Below are 15,741 nucleotides of genomic sequence, written 5' to 3' on the forward strand. Positions count from 1 at the left end.
TATATATATATATATATATATATATATATATATATATATACTATTCACTAGAGACCAATAACAACACAAAAAATAATGCCTACCCAAAACTAGACACCTGTAACATAATGGTATTACACAGATCAGCCTACCCTATCAGCCTGGAATTCAGCCTACCCCTGACACTAAAGGGAAGGGAGCCTTCCATTCAATAGAGACTGCAGACATGCAAATAGACCATAAAAGTAATGAGTGGGAAGTTTTGCTGCACATTTGGTACACAATTGTCAAACAATGTCCTAAATATTTTGTTGTGTTATATGTATGTATGTATGTTGTGGGTTTTAGGAGGAAGTATTTACTTTCAGAGGCTAATTTGTGAATTATGAAATTCAGTTGTGATCTTTGATCAGTTTGCAATTTTTGGTTTGCTCTTGTGGTTGACACCTTTCTATGATGTACTTTGTGTTCTAAACATCTAAATAAATTAAAAACTGCTTCCCAGGGACAGTCAAATATCAGTAGTTGGTGTTATTTCTGCAAGACCTGATCACAGTTACAGTATATTACTATTATTATTCTTGTAATAGTCATACCCAAAAAGGTTAATCACGTTTAACTCTTGACCCTTTCTGCCCTTCTGTTTTCTTATGTTGATTATGGTGGTTAGGCTCTTTAGTTGTGTAAAGAGTTTGTCTGGGGAGAAGTACTATCTATTTTGTCCTGGTGAACATGGGATGGAAAGTGATACAAAATTGAGTTCTGGAATAGATAGGAAATGTCCTAAAGTTGGAACAGGATTTTCCGCCTTTTGTATCCATACTGTCTGTTGTATCCATAGGCCAAAAATTCTAAAAAGGGGCTGTTGGCTGCTTTTATACATGGTGCTAAATAACAGGATTCTACCAATAAATATAAAAGGGCAGATCTAAAAATTGGCAAACTTTTCAGCTGATTCAACAACTTCTGTAAATATGGGGAATGAAGTTGTTATTCTAAGAAATAGCCACTTTATCCCTTTATAAATAAGCTCTTTAAACTCAGTCAGACTTCCTTAATCATTATCCTTACAATAATCATCTGTGTGGTTCGTGAAATGCAAAAAATAAAAAAAGCTACATTTTTGTATAAAATAGGCAGCTGGTCCTAAACAGCTGATAGAAGGCAGACCTGTATTGTGCAGACGGACAGATCCAAGGCCATAGAAAACAATGCTCTTGGGTCCCTTTCGTGTAATTCTTCCCATAATTCTGGACAAAAATTACTTTTTTTACAGTATATATTAGATGACAATATGAGATCCTTGATATTTCTTAAATTTCTCTTGGATTCTGGATTCTATTTCTTGTAGAGAACATTAACAAAATTAATATTATACATGACAATGAACACCAAAGGGACAATGTCACACGCTATGTGACATTGTTCAGATCCTCACCATATCATCCATGTTCTGGTCTGAGAAAATAGTTTAGGAATAGAGATGTTTCTTTGATGTTAAATCAAAGACTTTGTTAAGATTTTCATATCTCTACTTTAAATTCAAATGTTTTAGTCTGATGGATCTCAAAAACAAGATGGTGATTTCTACATTAAAAAACCTTGGCCAGCACATATGTTCCTATTCCTAGATTTTAGATTTCCACCGTGTAATAAAGATCATTTTTGGAAGGTTTCTTTATTTATATTACCTTATAGATTGGCACCTCTCCATCCCCCCCCCCCGGAAAAAGAGCCACGTTCTTCAAACCATTACCATGATAACACATTGCTTTAAGGTCTGGATAAAGGCCAAAGAGCATTTTTTAGTTGCGATATGAATAATAAAAAGCTTGAAGAGGAACAATTCCAAAAAACAAACATTGCATCTTAATCAGAGCTACCTGACACTTACATGTGCGCTAACTGATACCCTAATCAGCTATATGTGTCTTGTACCACTGACTTACGCTAAGTCCTAAAAGGTTTGGCATGCATATACATGGTTACGATGTTTGCTAGATGTTTGCTTCTGCACTCAGCCATGAGTTTCCTTCCTTCCCATTTTAAGCCTTTAAGAATTGGACTGCCATCCCTATTCCAAGAGTAAAGATGGACGCTGTCACCACTGCTCATACTTGGCAGGTCTAGAGATGAGTAAACAATAATTCAGTCTAAGTCAGGCAAATACATCAGAACACCCATATTGGAGTCTTTTGCCCAATCCACTGGCCGTACCAAATGGCCCTCCCTTCTCAGTCATTTGGACCCCTAACCGGTTTGCTACCACATGCAACAGCATTGGATTTTTTGCCCCATCTCTCTTACACCAATGGGGGAAACTTATTGTATATAACTTATAGCAGTTTCAAGATTTACACACTACCTCATAGTCATTTATTTATAAGATTTAAATGCTTGAAGCTTGCATAAAAACTTATTTAAAGCTACATCCAATAATATCATTAAGATATGTGCTTAGAACACCCAAATGGGCGCTAAAGAATATTTAACAGATTATAAGAAAGCTCCTCAAAGTTTGCTAAATGCTTGTAGAATCCTATACTCTTTGTAATAGCAATTTACAATCTAAGACTGGAGCCTTTTGAGTAGGTTCAAAGCCTTTTGGTATATCCTCCTTCTTACCATCAACTTTTTGAAAGCTTTAGTGTTGGTAGAGCAGGTTGAGATTTTTATTGGGAATGGCCAGGTATATTCATAATTAAACTGATATGTATATTTATACTGATGGAAATAAATAGGAATCCTTGAGCTACAATTTCCAGAATAGGTTTCACTGAACAGCGAAAGGAAAAACCCAGTGGGGTGACCCCATACTCAAGCAAAGCCAGAAGGAGAAACAAATTATCTTGGCAGGTAGGCTGCATCCTCTTTCTAAGCATTTTGGTTTGAGAGTGTAACTTTAACAAGATTGTAACTATTGACGTAGCTATAGGATGGACCAACCAAACGGTTATTACTACTAAAAGTGATGGCTCTCAGAAAATAGGATGATGACTTCTACATAGCTATCATAGTTAAGTTAGAGGTAGAGTTTGGTGAGTTGTATTAACCATCATGAAAACCGTAGACAAAGAGCCTGTCTTAATAAAGCTCCCCAATGCTGGGGAGGATACACTTTTATCAGTGAAGTGATCCAGCAAACCTAGAATGGATCTGGTCCAGGATTGAAAACATTTGCTAACAAATGGCTAATGACTTTTAGGAAATACAGTCGAAGTTTGCTGGATCACCCAGGTTCACTGATAAAAGTGTGTCCTCTCCAGCCTTGGAGAGCTTTAATAAATCAGGGCCAAAGTCACCAGCACTCCAAAGTACAAGATTCTTGCTTTATTGTGAAAGCAACATCTCAATATGTTTGAAAACCAACAGAGTGCCTTCCTCAGGGCAGCATAGTGGTCACTATTGAAGGAAGGGATCCTGCACAGACCAAAACATTGGTTTTCAAACATATTGAAACACTGCTTTCACAATAAAGCAAGAATCTTGTACTTTGGAGTGCTCAAGACTTTGTTTTTTGTTGTTGTTGTTGTTTTCTTGAGTTCTACGAGGTGTTATCCATGGTTGTCACCTTTAAAAAGGCCTGATTGCTGTAAGGAGTAAATTCCTATCACAGACATGGTTGAGTTACCACCTATATTTTTAAGGTTTTGGGGGGTTTTTGATTTCTATACCCTAGTTCCTAGTTCTGCTTTAGAAGTTTTCCCTCTCAAATTCCCTGTCCCACTTGCTGCTAAATTCTCCATATTATATAACATATAAAAATCCAGCACAGAGTATAGAAATACCTCATAATGGCCATAGCAGATATGTAGACCCAGGGACTTGTAAGTAATGTACAAGAATGTGGAAATCTCCTGAAGTTTCTGCAGTTCTTTGATTCTCCACAGTACAGAAATTTATAATGAAATCTGTTTGGGGCTTTATGTTCATTCACCATCCATGGTTGGATTAACTGTTTGGTCAAAATAGGCAGCTTCTGGCCCACTGGTCCGGGGAGCCATTGGCCTCAAAAAACTATTAGCCCTGGACAATTTGCCATTAGTCAGTGGGTGCAAGGTTGAGGAGGCCAGAAGAAGCTTTATTTAAATATATATGTGTAGTTCAGTGCCTATTTTTGTAAAACCTGCTTGGTTTCCTGACCTTACATCTCAGCGACCTGGCTGCATGTATGTATAAAAGCTTTGCATAGTTAGTAAGATTGAATAAAAGTCCATCAAGTTCAATCAAAAGGAAAAATAACATAAATTATACTAACTATTCTAGAAAAGAAACCTATATGCTGATCCAGAGGAAGGCAACAAAATTATTGCATGTAAATGTATCCGGAGCATACCACGTTACTTGCCCTATGTTAAACGGGCTGGAGGGTTGTTACAGTTTAAAGGCTTTGCCATTTTGCCCATTTAGTGTTGGTCCTCTCAAAAGAATGACCAACCAACCTCACCGATACTCTCCATTGCCGCAGTTCTTCATAAACCCTATATAAGTCCCATGTCAGGTGGTGCCAAGGCTTACACTAGAGAAGTGACTTTCTACCCACCCTCACATGACAGAGGTGGTGCCCTGTGGCACTTGCCTGCTCATGTGGAAGTCCTGGTTCCTGGCCCAGAAGAACCAGGCATTTCCCACAGGTTCCAACAGGGCAACCGGGCAGTTGGGGGAATGGCAAAGAAAATATTAGCGGGTGGTGGCAGTGGTATAGATTACCTATAGATAATCTCACTGCACCATTATTAGACCACAATAGGTTCCCACCCATGAGATGCCTGCCTTGCTAATGACTATTCGTTTTTATTTTGCTGGATCACCCAGGTTCACCCATTATACTCTATCTTCTCCAGTTTTGGAGAGCTTTAATAAATCAGGCCCAATGTGTATATATATATTTATACTCACATTTTTATTATGACATATTCTATATTTTAATTTCCGTTTTTTCGCCAGCTTTTTCAAGGATCTCATGTCTAACACCTGCGACATGCTGATTTTACATTAAAAATAAACTCCATGATGACTTACTGTTTTTTAAACTGAGAGTGAGATTAGCAATACTCAGTTCCCGGCTTTGAAAAATGTTAAAAAAAAATTAAACCCAACAACATAAAACTAGACAATGCAACAAACAGGAGCGTACACTAACTTACATCAACCAATCACATCTGTAAAAGATTCTGACTGGTTGCTCCACTGCATACTGTGTATATAATAAATGTTTTTGTATTATTTATGCATTAAAACCTAAATAGAGGGATGGGTAGTTAGTAGGATTCTACTAATTAATCATCAAGTATAGTATTTTAGGTTGCCTAGCCTGGAAAAGATAATTATGTGATCAAGTGGAGGGACAGACAGGTTTTTATAGGCAGAATTATTTAGAAAAAGTAAATAATATATTTTTTAATGTTATACAGTATATTCCCATACCATACATAGATCAACTAGCTAATGATATACAAACAATCAAAGTCTGTGATTACATACACTTATTTTCACATTTCAAGTAAAAATATCAACTTCAATTTTTTGAGTCCACTTCATCACTTAATTATGCATTATGTTTAAATTTGTTTTAAAACTGAAGAATGAATATATAATGTACAGCAGCTTACCAGTCCTTAGATGTGGTGGCTGCATTCGTTTTCATTGTTTCAACCTTTTTCTTTATTTTAACCTGGTAATCCTGCTAAGGTCCAGACTTCCTGTTCCTTACAGAACACTACCTCTTTCCTTTCGTCTAATATAGAAGGTAGATGTTCTGATGTTCATACAAAATAACTGGGCATGTAACCATATGTACAGTGCTGCATGCATGGGACAGCATTGGATTTTTAAAGGGATCAGTAGGTATTTTCCTGTTCTATTTAAAAAGATAGAATAATATGCTTTCAATCGTAACGGTCCAAAGGGAACCAAATCAGAGAAGTTCATTGTTAAGGTTTGCATACACTTATAGCCGCCCTCTAAACAAAATTTTGAAGCCCCTCCCCTTCTGCCTTTACTGCCATGGCAATAAAAAGAGTATGGGAATGCAGAGCCTCCTGGGATACCCATGTCATGCACCCCACGAGGCTTCTAGGCTTTTTCCTGTAATGGGAAAAAATGCCAACCTCACGCATGTGCAGTGAGGTCGACACTCATTTCTTCCCATTTAAAGCAGCCCATGTCACCTGGTCTTCGGCCTATGCAGTGCAAGATCAGGTGACATAGCCAGACGAAAAAAGGACAAGGAAGAAGATGGCAGCCCCTGGTGCTTCCTCCAGGACAAAGTTGGACTACAGGATGGCACGCAACTAAAATGAGGACAGCCCTGGAGGAATCGAGGGCTCTGCGGGAAGTAAAGGTAAGTGTGATTTTTTTTTTTCATTTAGTTCCGCTTTAAACTCACAGGAACTCATAGGCCAAATGAGAATTTATAACCAACTTTAACACTGCTGACTTTTTAGTGACTTAGAATTTTCTTAGATCTTTCTTGGTATTACCTAAAATTTACCTATTGCAATTGTAGCTATTGTAAACACGTTTCTTTTAATTTTTGTTTGACATAATCATAAAAATAAAGGACAGTTGTAAGAATTTTTAAGGCATCATCCCATATAAATGCTTTTAGGATTTAAAAACAATTTTTTATTGGACAAGCTTTTTTCAATGTACAAAGAACATAAATAATTTTTTAAAAGAAAAACAAACAAAACAAAAAGCCTCAAGAGTAATAAGAAGATTGGGATTTGAGATCTCGTTTTGTTTCTGTTAAAAAAACTCTTGATGTTCTGTGTAATTCAAATAAGTTTGACCAATAAAAATGTTTTGTTTTTATTCAGAAGTAGATTTAAATGAAGTTGATGCCTTGAATATCCTCAAGGTTGTCCTTTATTGCTATGTTTATGATTTGGTATGTGACAACTTTTTAAAGTGTTTTTAATTACTGCTGGGGAACAACCTTTTGAATGTTGTTGATATATGTTGTACTTTTTTTATTATGTTTACGTTTTTATTATTTCTGTGGTTGTAGTAAATACACTGATTTGTAGATTCATAAAACTACGCCCAAACCTGCCCAGCTAGTGCTGAGAGCAAATCTCAGTCACATCAAGAGACTTTTGAATAGGTCAGGCTTGACTGGTAGTCTTAGGGATCCTTCCCTGCACGGGTTAATGGCCATCAGGGTCAATTTACTAAAGGAATACAGGATGTTCACTTAGTAAAGTTAACACTTCTCTTGCAAAAGATACATCACTTAGCTCTGTGAATTTTCCTAATTTTCAGTGCACATGATTGACTTGTCCTTAAAAAGTGAATTTTCCGCACATTTAATATGCTAAGACAATTATCCATTCCTATTGGAATGGATTTTTGTCTGGGTTAATGTTAGATACATATTTACAGCAGAGATAATCTAGGTCACCTAACAATGGAGTGTCTCATGGAGTAAAAATGAAATACAGAGTGGAGCACCTCAATCAAACATTCCATTTATTGCTGGCGAGTCCAACATTTGTGGTACCAGAGCCCTTTGATCTAGGCAACAGATAACTAAATAAGACAAGACAATAACTAATTACCTAAAGGGATGATAAAACTAGTAAGCTTCTGGGCTGCTGCTTGAAATTTCAAATTCCTACCTCAACCATGTTCAAAATTGTAAATCTCTCTAGGTCCAAAATGATTTTAGGTATTTGGTAGGTGTTGGACAGTTTAACTCCTTGGAAGTGGAATCATAGGTTCTTTGCTCCCACAAAGCAGGGAGGGGTGCTCAATCTGAATCTCGAGTATTCACTAGGAGACATAGGGGCATTTGAAAAATAAAATAAGAAATTAGGTCAAATAAGAAAAAAAAGGTCAGAAAACTCAAGGGGCCCCAGATAGCATGTTTGGGTAAACCAAGTGATCAAAAAGTTTCCATAGAGCTTAGACACAGAGTAGAGGACCAGCAGATGGGATAGTAAAATTAATGCCCCAGATTTCAAAAAGTTCTAGTAGAGTTATGCCTACTATTGGCATTGTAATGAGATATTATAAATGGTAGATGACCAACATTGAACTGTTGGACCAGTATGTAATCACCAGGCTGAAGGACCTCCTAGCACACTGTTTTAATTATTCATAAGAATGGTATCTTGTTAGGTCCTGGGCTGGTTGTGTGTGTGCTTCTTTGTTCATTCGGATTCCTCTTAATGAACTTAACACGATTAAGGCAGTCATCTCAGCTTGTGGCGATCTCTAACCCCTGCTCTCCATACTGTTTCCTTTATAGTCACTGAACAAGACACTAAAGTGCCCAAGAAAACGGTTATCATGTAAGTGCCGCTATTCTTGTATGTCTGTCCGAGTGTCCCCGTCTGTCCTATTGCATGGTGTTCTAATTGAGCTCCCTTCTAACTGGTTTGGCCATTATATGTGCTATGTTGTACGCAGTAACAATGGGTACAAAGCACCTCGTCCGCTTCTGCATGTGCAGCCAACAGTCAACACACATTCACACAATTCTCAACATACAGAGGTAGACATTAGCAAAGGGTGGACAACCTGAGCTGTGAGGTTTTTTTTATAGAAATGGATGTAGTTTTCCAGAATTCAATGTCATTTCTAAAACACAGCTACGCCATTGTTACTGTTTTACAAAAATACCTAAATAGCACAGCTGCAAATTTTAACTAAAACACAAATTTTTAGGACCTGCACAGTTTTTGCAAATGTGCCTCACACACTTCAATGGCTTTTAAAAGTATTGCAAAGAGAAGGAAGGAGGCTCATTGGTTGGTGAGGTTCTGCATATGTATCTATATATATTAAAAAAGAATACCAAACGTCGTATAGGGATAGGGTAATTGGCACACACAGTTGGCAATTTTATGAAAGCATATAATGGCTTCTGGTAAAATGTATTACATTTTTAAATAAATCCTTGAAAAATTGCCCCCTGCAAAACATGATTAAAAATTCTACCTTTTCTGATACAACATCCAACTGGATTTAATTATTTCCATAATATTATTAATAATATTAATAATAATCTCTTCTGGAGCTACAGAATCCTCAGCATCCAATTCATGTCTGATGGGATTTTTCCCAACCTCCGGGGAGGGTTCTGGATGCTGAAGCCCTCATATCTCTTTAGATTCTTTTAAGGTGAAAAGCTACTTTAAAGCAGGTAACTGGCACTGCCCACTGCCACCCATAATAATTCTCTACAAATTGCCAACCCTATTCATTCCCTATGGGGCTGTCATCCTCATTTGTGCCGTATGGGGCTGCCACCCCTATCTGTTCTCTAAGAAACTGCCACCCCTTGTCGTTCTCTATAGAGCTGCCACCTCTGTTCAGCAGCAGTCCCTAACCTGTGGTCTGCAAGAAAATTTTGGTGTTCCACAGCTCTGGCCGGTGAACCCCCCCAGCGGGGTCAGAAGAAGGACCCTGTTTGGGGGGGTGCACAGGCCAGAGCTGCAGACCATGTCTCCCTTATGCATCCCTTATGTCTCTGGGCACAACCCACCCACTTTCTCATCGCAGGCTCAGACCTGGGATGGGAGAGTGGACGGGTTCTGGCATCATGACGTCATTCTGGGGGAAGTTTCCTCCCCTTTGAGTGACACAAGGCTCCCATGGCGCATTTGTGGTCCGGAGTCTGTAAATTTAGCGCTCTGTGACGTCCAAAAGGTTGGGGACCACTTCTCCAAGGGCCTGCCACCCCTATTCATTCTCTAAGGAAATGCCACCCTTTGTCATTCTCTATGGGGCTGCCACTCCCATTCATTCTCTATATAGCTGCTGCCGGCAGAAGCTACATGTAGAGTCCCCCCAATGGCAGCAGTTCCCTGGTATGAGGAAGCAGTAAATGCACCACAACCCCACTGCCACTCTGAACATATCCTTAAGTTTATATAATAATTTGTGCAAAATCTATCATTACTAAATAAGCATAGTAAAAATATATTTCAGGTGCATTAAAGATTCCCTGTTTACATAGAGGGTTGGGCTTTCTAATAAGAAAATCCCAGCATTGCCTGCATTTTTGTAGGCAAACTGTGTTACTGGTTCCCTCTATTCAAAGTAAACAAAATGTTATTCTTTTAAAATAGTGAACACAGTTAAAAAAAATCACAGCTTTATCTCCTTCTGAAAAGTTGGTTGGGTACAGAGCTCAGCAGCTTGGACGGAAATTTAAACACATAATCAAAGAAGTACTAAGAGTAATAGTGACTTATCACAATGACTTTCCCTTCCCTGTAGCCTGCCTTCCCTTCAGGTTGCAAAGTAAACTCGTCTGCCTGAAAGATAATTGCTATTGTGCTATCTCATTAGCGAACCCACAGTGCTCTAGGAGTCCATTGCCATTGCAAGTTTTTCAAGCGTATAGTAAAACATCAGTCAGTACAAATAAACCCCAAAATAATGTATTTTTGTTTTATTTTTATTGGGAAGAAGTAAAACAGCGGTTATTTTTTTGCTGTACGTGTCCTGCTGGTGGAATATTTCCCTTGGCTTTTGGTCCTAGAGACATTTGACCTGATTTAGTAAAGCTCTAAGTAAGCTCTGGATAAACCTTTCTCCACTCTGTAAAAAAATTAAAATAAAAAGTTTTGTTCTACTTATTCTTTAATTAAAGTGACATAAATTCATAATAACCCCAGACCATCACAGCATTCTTTTTAGAATTCTTGAAAACAATGGACCTGATTTAGTAAAGCCCTCTGAGACTGGAGAAGATAGACTTTCATGGGTAAACCTGGGTGATCCAACAAACCTGAAATAGATCTGGTCCAGGACTGCAAACATTTACCAACTAAGAGAATATGACTTTTAGGAAATCAATTCCGGGCTTGCTAGATCACCCAGGTTCACCCATGATAATCGATCTTCTCCAGTCTTGGAGAGCTTTAATAATTCAAACCCAATCTATTTAATGCTATTTCAACTTTGAATATTGGACCATATTAATTTCACGTAGCAAATTGCTCTCGACCATGTGTTCAGGTTTATGAAAACAGAATTGTCAACGTAGGTCAAAGTTCTTATAGTTCATTGTACCGGTCACATACTGCGGTGTACCATCCATAATGTGAATCCCAGCTCGCGGTCCAGCTCCTCTTTCTGTAACATTTTCAAGTTTTTTTTACAATTAAAAGTAAATTATGCTCATAGTCAGGTAATAAATCAACATCACCCAGAACCTTACGGAGAGGGGAGGGAGTTCGCCACATCCATATTAATGCCAACCTTGCAGCTAACGCATTAAGATGATAGCCAGGGTGCCAGAAGCAATGCAAATGACTTGAGACAGGAATAGAATTTACACTCTGTACACAGTCAGCTGGATTTCTGAATTATTTAGATTAACAAATCACTTCTAGAGCACGGCAAATAGAAAGCAGAACAGGTGAAGAACAATCTCTGAAGGCTTGATTTCTCCGTGTCAGGCATAATCAGCACTGTAGCAGCGTATTGCCCCAGATACATCTGTTTGAAAATGAGCAATTTGGTTAAAAGATGGCTTTACTTTCAAAACACGCTTGTTCTTTTAATATATTCCTGGACAACAAGCAACAGTGCGAATCTAACTCGTTACATCTTTCTTTACATTCCCTCTTCTATGAGATCTGTTATCACAAGCTCTGACCACTGTAAGCACTCAAATGTTAAAATTCAGCCTGTCTGCACTTAACACTGCCAGAGGTGTGATCAAGAAGTCCAAAGCTTTCAAAAGAATACAAAATTTCAATTATCATGCCCTCTGATATAGGGTAGGATAGGCATTAGGAGGATCCATTTTACCTTATTTAAAAGGGGACCTTTCAGCAGATTTGTGAATTAAAAATGTAGTGTACTGTATAGTGTATATCCACACTTTTATATACAATATAGGTTTATAGGTTTTCATAAAAATGATTCAAACAAGCAATGGCAAAAAATTCCCAGAGCATTGTGTGTTAGCTATTAAAACAAAACAGCAGCAATCATCTTTCAGGTAGATTGGGTCCCTTTGAAACCACCAAGGACAATAGAAAAAGTCTGAATTATTAAGATGGGTCAAGGTTTTCATCTGTATAATCATTGAAAATTGCATCTGAATTTAATTGTTGACAAAGTTGTCACATCTCTTTTTTATTACTTTGCTACACGTTTGGGAACTTCATATGAAGATCTATTGGTGCTCCTTTGAGTATTTGGCTATGTACAAGGTAGTATTTTAAGAATCCTTGCTGAACATTAGTTGGGTTGCAGAATGATCCATGTAATAGACAGTCTAATAGAGGGATTTGTCTATTGAGGGACATTCACCTCAAGAAAGAGGGCTCAGGATAGGAGAGCTATTCTTCTCAGGAGAGAGGGTTCAGGATGAGAGGGCTATTCTTCTCAGGAGAGAGGGTTCAGGATGAGAGGGCTATTCTTCTCAGGAGAGAGGGTTCAGGATGAGATGGCTATTCTTCTCAGGAGAGAGGGTTCAGGATGAGATGGCTATTCTCAGGCGAGAGGGTTCAGGATAAAAGGGCTATTCTCAGGAGAGAGGCTTCAGGATGAGAGGGCTATTCTCAGGAGAGAGGGTTCAGGATGAGAGGGCTATTCTCAGGAGAGAGGGTTCAGGATAAAAGGGCTATTCTCAGGAGAGAGGGTTCAGGATGAGCGGGCTTCTCTTCCCAGGAGAGAGGGCTCAGGATGAGAGGGCTATTCTCAGACGAGAGGCTTCAGGATAAAAGGGCTATTTTCAGGAGAGAGGGTTCAGGATAAGAGGGCTATTCTTCCCAGGAGAGAGGGTTCAGGATGAGAGCGCTATTCATTTGAGGAAAGAGGGCTCAGAATGAGAGAGCTATTGAACTCAGGAAAGAGGGCTCAGGATAAGAGGGCTATTCTGCTCAGGAAAGAGGACTCTGAGTGGGCTATTCTATTTAGGGAAGAGGATTCAGCATAAGAGGGCTATTCTGCTCAGGAAAGAGGACTCAAGATGAGTGGGCTATTCTATTTAGGGAAGAGGATTCAGGATGAGAGGGTTATTCTGCCCAGGAAAGGGCGGTCAGGATGAGAGGGCTTTCCTTTCCTGGAAGGAGGGCTCAGGATGAGAGGGCTATACTTTCCAGGAAAGGGAGCTTAGGATGAGAGGTCTATTTAACTCAGGAAAGAGGGCTCAGGATGAGAGGGCTGTTTAACTCAGGAAAGAGGGCTCAGGATGAGTAGACTTTAGTTTTCAGTAATGAGGGCTCAAAATGAGAGGGCTTTTCTATTCAGGAATGAGGACTCAGCATAAGAGGGTTATTATCTTTAAGGAGGAGGGTTAATGACGAGGGTTATTCTTCTCAGAAGATAGGGTTCAGGATGGGAGGGCTATACTTTTCACAAATGAGAGCTTAGAATGAGAGGGCTATACTTCCCAGGAAGGAGGGTTCAGGATAAGATGGCTATTGTTCCCAGGAACGAGGGCTCAGGATAAGAGAACTATTTTGCTCAGGGCATAGGGTTCAGGATGAGAGTGCTATTGAACTCAGTAAAGAGAGCTCATGATGAGAGGGCTTTACTTTTCTGGAAAGGGAGCTTAGGATGAGAGGGCTATTCTGCCCAGGAAAGGGGGCTCAGGATGAGAGGGCTATTCAACTCAGAAAAGAAGGCTCAGGATGAGAGGGCGTTTTACTTTACAGGAATGAGGGCTGTAGATGAGAGGGCTGTTCAACTCAGGAAAGAGGACTCAGGATAAAAGGACTATTCTCTTTAAGGAGGAGGATTCAGGATGAGAAGGTTATTCTATTAAGGTAAGAGGGCTCAGGAAGAGAAGGCTATTTTGCTCAAGAAAGCAGCACTTGAAGTATACTGTATATAATGGAGCAAGGTTCTAACCTGCCTAAGACAAAGGGAACTCAAATAATAGGACCTACCCACAATAAAATGATCAGCTCAACCAATCAGATATGTCTACCTTACACCTTCACTGCACAATAAATGTTTAAAACTAACCTACATCTAACATATTGGTGCATGGTTCAGCATGGCACAGGAAAGTAAACTTACCCAACTAACTTGGCTTGTGTCACTGCAATTATCTCTGCACCTATATTAATTCACACATTTACGTCGTTAATAGAGAGGAAACTATAACAACGGTGGTGAAAAGTCCAAGGATGAGGAGAAGGGTGTCTCCAGGAATCTCTCCTTCACGGCGTGTCTCTGGCCATTCCCCAGCAAGAACCCCCAGGTCAGAAGCTTCAACCCCAGAGCCTCTCCTGTTTTCAAGAGGCAGGCCGACTGTCTACAGGTCTGAGGCTGAAACCCGAAAGACAGTTGTCCCCACGCTATTTATAACAGAACCAGAAGATGATCGAGGAGCAACTGCCAGATTAGAAGAGCAAACATCCAGATGGGTTGAGGTGGAAGAAATTATTGAATTCCAGGTGAAAAAGTCTCCTAAACCAACCAGAAAAAGAGGAACTTCACCAGCAAAGCCAGATAAAGATGGGTCAAAGAAATTTACTCAGTATGGCTCTCGATCCAGGGGTTTCCCTGGCGATGACCCGAACACAAATAACTCCAATAATAAACTAGTGGAGGAAGCTAAGTCTTCGCTTACATCTTGCAGCTTTTCTGAGGAAGATATCCCATCAATGCAGTATGACCTTACTGAAGAAGTAGAGGATGAGAATGAAGAAGATCTAAGTTTACAATATGCAGCAGAAGAAGAGGATATTGAAACTTATGACAGTACAATTACACAAGAAGCAGAAGTTCCAACTGTTGAAAGAGAACATGCAGTATTTGAGTTCTTGGAGAAGGATGAAGCTATAACATCACCTGTGAATTATGGTACCATAATAGATAATGAACAGGCAGCTATTGAAGTAGAAGCTCATGATCCAGACCAAACCATACCATTGGAAGTTGAAGATGTCGTTGTTGAAGAGCCTGAAGAACAAGATAATGAAGAGCTAAAAAGCAGAGATCAAAAGATTCTTACTCGTGATGGTAAAGTTCTAACTTTGGAAGATCTTGAGGATTATGTTCCGGGTCAAGGAGAGACTTACGGATGTGATGAAAATGTTTCAAACGTCACCGGAGACACGCCATGCGAGATATCAGTCCTGCAGGCTGAAATCAATGAGCCAACTATTGGCAAGCCTGTGTTGCTGAATGTAGGAAGACCTGTTGTACCAAAACAAAGGCATAGTTTCTTCGGCAACTTAAAAGAAGGAATTGGAAGCATGTTTATGACTGGCTCAAGAATGGGTAGGATGAATATGATGGGATCCTCAAATGTTTCTTACCATATGAACCAAGCCAGTAGTACTGGAGCAAGTGTTAGTTCTTCACCACCTGGTCAGTCAACCTTTAACATCAAGCCTTCTTTCTGTACTGAAGTTCAACGCTCTGCAGACAATGGACAACCAAGCTTTAAAACAGAAGTTTCAACAAGAACCCTAAGTTATGGAACACTTGGAGAAACTATAATGCTACACATAACCAAAAAAGACACTTCTCAAAGCTAAGCTAAGATTTTGATGATATAAGGGGGAGATTAAAAAATAAAACAAGATCAGACCAGTAATGATATCAGGAATGAAATCAGGGCAATGGAACTTTTCCAGTCTTAATGGGAACACTTAAACTTAGATTTTAAAGAGATCAGAAAAACCTAAAGTGCCATTCCAGGCAGAATTGATGGTGGTCTATAAATAAGAACTTAGACAACACAACAACTCCATTGGTTTGACTCTCCTCCTTGTATAGACTTTACGGTAACTTTGTGATCTTTGTACGTAAGGAGAATCATCTTTTCTTACGATG

The 15,741-nt window shown here is 39.1% G+C and overlaps 1 protein-coding gene across 1 annotated transcript in view; it reads left to right on the forward strand.

The window, feature by feature from the left end:
• OBSCN (obscurin, cytoskeletal calmodulin and titin-interacting RhoGEF) overlaps positions 1-15,741 on the forward strand; it is a 233,612-nt gene that overhangs the window by 170,219 nt on the left and 47,652 nt on the right. The gene's annotated exons all lie outside the window — the stretch shown is intronic.

This window comes from Pyxicephalus adspersus, chromosome 5 (genome assembly GCF_032062135.1).
Source record: "Pyxicephalus adspersus chromosome 5, UCB_Pads_2.0, whole genome shotgun sequence".
Classification (NCBI taxonomy): Eukaryota; Metazoa; Chordata; class Amphibia; order Anura; family Pyxicephalidae; genus Pyxicephalus; species Pyxicephalus adspersus.